Below are 5,649 nucleotides of genomic sequence, written 5' to 3'. Positions count from 1 at the left end.
AGTCAACTGATCAACATTAATCGGTAACGATTGGCTTGCTAGAGTTTTACGTTACTGTCGTGGGACGGTGGTGGTCAGTTGATCCCTTAAGGTCACACCTAAAGGATGATGCCCTTATCTGTAAAGTTGATTAATTGTATGACGATACAAGTTAATCAGTTCTTTAAAATTGAACAATTCATTTGTGAGAGAGAATATACTTATCTTATTATAATGGGATTAAATAAGATTTATTTTAGTAATAAAAATGCTTTATTACTAAAATTACTTATTGTTTGAGAAACAATAGAGATAAGAATGAATGGTTAATTATAATTACAAGATATTGTGAATTATAATTATATGACCCATTTTATTTATATGATCAAGTATCACTAGTCAATCAAGTATCACTAGTCAATTTATTGTATGTAATTTAATTAATTTAGAAAATGATATTTATGTGATAAATATGCATTAAATTAATTAATAACATGTAACATACTACATGTGACATATTGTGTGACAAATGACAAATTGACAAAATAAAATGGTAGTCCATTTTATGAAGTGGACCGAAATGGAAGGAGTATTAGTGGGTTGTGGTTATATTATTTTATGTGATAAAATTTAAATAATTGTACCTACACTACATAGCCTTACAAGCCTACCATATTGAGAAGTGTAAAAGGAAAAGGAGATGCCATATTTTGGAAGAGAGCCTTCCACTTTCACGGCACCCCCTCCTTTTTAGTGATGAGAATTTTTCTCATTTTTGTCTCTTATCATTCATTCATTATTCCACATGCAAAACCTTTCTCTCTCTCACATTTTCTTGTTCATCTTTCTCTAAAACTAGAGAAATGATGATTAAATTTTTTCAATCACATTGCTAATATTATTAGTGTAATATATGAGTATTAGTAATCAATTTTAAGGTAAACTACTAAACAAATATCTAGCAAATATTATTTAGTAGAGATAAGGGATAATCTTAGGTGCAATCAAGAGGAGTGGCTTCTATACTTGAAGTCTTTGGAGGATCATCCTATTACTCATCATAGCTCAAGAACAAGTGAAGGTAGGCGACCTTACTTGTGCCCACAAAATCGAAACTAACAATGTAAGGGACATTGTTTTCTTATAAATCTATTATTTTGTTATGCATGCACTAGATCAAAAGAACAAGTAATTAATGAGTTAATTAGTTCACTATTAGAGGAGTCTAATAAGAGGTATATAAACCCAACACTTACGGGCGTGGCCGTGGTGGTGGCAGCAGCAGTTGGGGTTTGTCTTGCTTTAACTATGGCGGTATGGGCCACAAGAGGCATGAGTGTACCAGTGCAGTGAGCAGGGGTTTCCAGAGACCATCACAGGGGGGTTTCTCTAAGGGTCCATCCCAGAGTTATGCTAGTAACAGACCGGCTGGGTCGTGGAATAATCGGGGTGGTCAGAGTAATAACAATGGTGGGGCTAAGCGTAATGGCGGTAATTTATATCAGAGACCGGCGACGAACAACAACAACCAGGGGTCGGCTGCTAAGCCGTCTACTTCAGCTAGTACTGTCCAGGGAGGTGGACAGAAGACCAGTGGTAAGCTGTTCATGATGGAGAAGAAGGCAGCTGAGGATGAAGCTCACGTTATCACGGGTACTTTTCTTGTTAATGGAGTCTTTACCTTTGTTTTGTTTGATTCGGGGGCGTCACAGTCATTTGTATCATCGAGTCATGCTAAGCTTTTTGGTTTAAGTGATTATGAGTCTGTAAAAGAGGAAGTTTTTATACCGTCGGGTGAGTCTGTATCTTGTGGGCGGTTGTAGAGGTGTTTTTATGATAGTTGGGCAGGTTGACTTACCAGTGGACTTGTTAGAGTTTCCCTTAGATGGTTTTGAGATGATAGTTGGTATGGACTAGTTGGGTAAGTACAAGACTAAGATAGACCGTCATCAAAAGAGAGTTTCTTTGAGAGGTCCTAAGGGGATTAGTGTGTCTTATCATGGGTTTTTGTCAAACCCAAAGTTAAGTTGATTGCAGCAGTGACCTTGAAGTCTTATCTGAGGAAGGGGTGTCCGTTGATCTTATACCATGTGAGAGACCATAGTATGGAGAGTCCGACACTTGAGCAGATACTAGTGGTGGGAGATTTCCAAGATGTTTTTCCAGATGAGATACCGGGTTTGCCACCGAAGAGGGAGATAGATTTCAGTGTTGAGCTGAAACCAGGGACGGGACCAATCTCTAAGGCCCCATACCGTATAGGTCCTAAGGGATTGGAGGAGCTGAAGAAACAGCTGGATGATCTGATTGAGAGGGGGTACATTAGAGGTAGTGTATCACCGTGGGGAGCACCGGTTTTGTTTGTGAAAAAGAAAGATGGCAGTTTGAGGTTATGCATCGATTATAGAGAGCTGAATAGGGTTACAGTGAAGAACATGTATCCTTTGCCGAGGATAGATGACTTGTTTGATCAGTTGAATGGTGCAGCGGTCTTTTCTAAGATCGATTTGAGGTCGGGTTACCATCAGGTGAAGATTCGGGAGGAGGACATACCGAAGACAGCTTTTACATCGAGGTATGGTCACTATGAATATGATGTGATGTCGTTTGGGTTGTCTAATGCACCTGCAGTGTTTATGGATTTGATGAACCGAGTCTTCAGTCAGTTCTTGGATCGGTTTGTGGTGGTCTTTTTCGATGATATCTTAGTCTACTCTAAGACTAAGCAGGAGCATTGATGTGACCATAATTAGCGCATATTTAGCCCCCGAATTAGCCTTGTTCCCATGCTTTTTAGTGCATATTTGGGTCATTTATTATCTTTAGTTCTTTGTTTTGCATATTCTTTGAGATTTTGATCCCTTGGTAGGAAAGGAGTAAGAATCTTGCATTTTCATGGCAAAACGAGACTAAATTGATCGAATCCAATGACCAAGAATCAAGGAGAGACAAGATTAGAAGGCCTTTGTACATATTATAGTAGATGAGCAATGTTGAGAAAGGATCCTTGAGTCCCCAAGGAAATCCCCAAGGAATTTATGAAGAAAAGGGAAGAAAAGAAGAAGAAAAGTTGCTGAGGTACAATCCGTGCGGATTGTCTACAATCCGGCCGTCCCCCATTTGCACAATCCGTGCGGTTTCTTCCCAAGACGCTCGGGTTTGCCACCACCACAATCCGCCCGGATTCCTCCAAAACCGCCCGTGTTCCACCGCCAGAATCCGCCCGTCCCGACTCCAAAACGCACGGATTCTGTGCACAAGACAATTTCGTCTTCTCCAAGCTACAAAGACAGAAGCCCTTCCTTCGAAAAATACCGGCTCCTCCCTGCTCAATCTAAAAAGTGTAATTACTAGTTTAGCCCTTAGTTAACCCTAATGCATCCCCCTAATTTCCACTATAAATACCATATTAGTCTAATTAGAAGAGCATGTTCTTCTTATCAATAATTAGAGTAGTTAATATCAATCAAATCTCTCTTTAGTTTTGTAATCAACAATTAATCAAGTTTTAATACAAGTTTTATTTCCTTAATCTCTCTTTTGTTCATTCTTTATTTTGGGTAATTGAAGATTATTTGGGTTATTATTGGGAGATTGACAACCTCTCAATCAAGCATCAAGTACTTCTTTTATCTTTGCTTTATTATTGGAATCATTAGTAGGTATAATTCTCTTAATCCCTTTTTAATTATTGTTAATTACTTTCATTTGTTCATCATGTTTCATTTTGTTGGTATGATTGACAACCTTGCTAGCATGATCAACATGATAATGAGTGAGTAGTCTCTTAGCTAGGGTTAATGGGTGATTAGGGGAAACCAACATGGGGAATGATTCATGCTTAAATTAATATGCTTTCATGGTTTATTTGCTTGCTTGTTTTGATCTCAACTCATGCACATGTTATGTTTGATGAAATGCTAAGCCTATGAATCCTTGCATTTACTACCATCACCTATCTTTTCAATGAGACTTGTAAGACATAAACCAACTCGAGTCTCATTAGACCATGCATGTTGTTGAGTAGGGAAGATTAAGTCGACTTTTAGGTGTTGTACAATCTAATCGATTCGGCTCCGGGACCCAAACTTTCCTAAGATTGTAAGATATAACCCAACTCAATCCATCACAACAATAATTGCTTGCTTATAATTTGAGAACATGTTTGTATGATCAATTCCCATGATTCCCCTATGATCCCATGACACCCTAGTGCTTTTTATCAATTGTTTACACCCCTTTTAATTCATCTTGCTTGTTTATTTCCATTGTTATTTTAGTTTAGTGACCTTCTACATCAACCCAAATTGTGACACCCCTAAGACACCACTAGTTTCAATAGAAATCTCATCTCAATACCCGTCCCTTGGGATCCGACCTTTACTTGCCTCTTTACTAATTGTAGAGTTGTTTGTGAAGCTATAAATTGTGTTTTGATTCGGACGTGACCCAACGACCACACTTGTTTAATTGTGAACACGAAGCGGACCGATCAAAAATGGCGCCGTTGACGGGGACGGTGTTAGCTTGATTTAGATTTTCTTACATTGTTATTAGTTGTGTCTTTCTTTGCCTTGGGGAAGTAAAACTCCTCAAGGTTTGTTCTAATTGTTTTCAAGTTGTTTGATATTTTGCATGTCTAGAAGATCACAAGGTGATTTGTTACCTTTTGACCGTGAAATTGAAAGAACTTTGACAACCAATAGGAGACTTGCTAGGAGGAATTTGAGAGGTATTAGTGAGGTTGTAGAAATTCAACCAACTATTGAGTTCATCAACCCTTTTGCAAGAGAAGGTGAAGAGGACCCATTACAAAATACCACCCAAAGTCAACCTACAATGCCTAAGTTTTCATCACATTCCGTACCCACCGAGGAGAACCTACCCAAGGGTACTCCCACACCACAACATCTAACCGGAAATTTTATTGCCAAATCCGCCTTCATCCAATTAGTCGAAAAGAGCCAATTTGGGAGGATGCCTAGTGAAGACCCCCATTCTCATATGGAAACCTTTTGTGACTATTGTGATGCGATTTCTCAAACCGGTGTAACTCAAGACCAAATTCGATGGGTCTTATTTCCTTTTTCTCTAATTGGCACCGCGAAACAATGGTTGAAGGGCCTTGATAAGGCCCCTCTCGGAATTGATTCTTGGAAGAAGCTAGCTCTAGCTTTCTACAAAAAATTCTACCCACCGGAAAAGACTAACATGCTAAGAGCTCAAATTACGGGTTTTAAGCAAAGGGATGAAGAATCATTGTATGAAGCTTGGGAGCGGTTCAAGGGAATTTGTCGCTCATGTCCTCACCATGGACTTAGCGAATGGTTCTTGGTACAACAATTTTGGAGCGGTTTATATGAAGATTCAAGGAACATTCTCAACATGGGATCAAATGGAATATTCACCGAAGTTGATGACAATCAAACATGGAACAAAATTGAGGAAATGGCGGTCCATAACTCACAATATAGTAGACCTCGCAAGGCTACTAGAGTAGGAAAGCATGAAGTGGACTCTGTTACTCAATTGGGTGCTCAACTTAGTGCTCACATTGACACAATCAATTTGAAGTTTGAAAAAGCTATGGCTAGACTTGAAGAAGTCTCAAAATCACCAAAGCATCATGTTAATGCCATGACGGCATCTTCATCAATCCCAAGTGGGATA

The 5,649-nt window shown here is 38.9% G+C and overlaps 1 non-coding gene across 1 annotated transcript; it reads right to left on the bottom strand.

Moving 5' to 3' along the window:
• Positions 1–5,190: 5,190 nt before the first annotated feature.
• Positions 5,191–5,297, bottom strand: LOC141597647 (small nucleolar RNA R71). The gene has a single exon (XR_012522870.1). It is a non-coding gene; the product is annotated as a small nucleolar RNA R71 (small nucleolar RNA).
• Positions 5,298–5,649: the final 352 nt, after the last annotated feature.

This window comes from Silene latifolia, chromosome 8, assembly GCF_048544455.1.
Source record: "Silene latifolia isolate original U9 population chromosome 8, ASM4854445v1, whole genome shotgun sequence".
Classification (NCBI taxonomy): Eukaryota; Viridiplantae; Streptophyta; class Magnoliopsida; order Caryophyllales; family Caryophyllaceae; genus Silene; species Silene latifolia.
The sequence above is the reverse complement of the archived record's forward strand: the minus strand, read 5'-3'. Positions and strand labels throughout refer to the sequence as shown.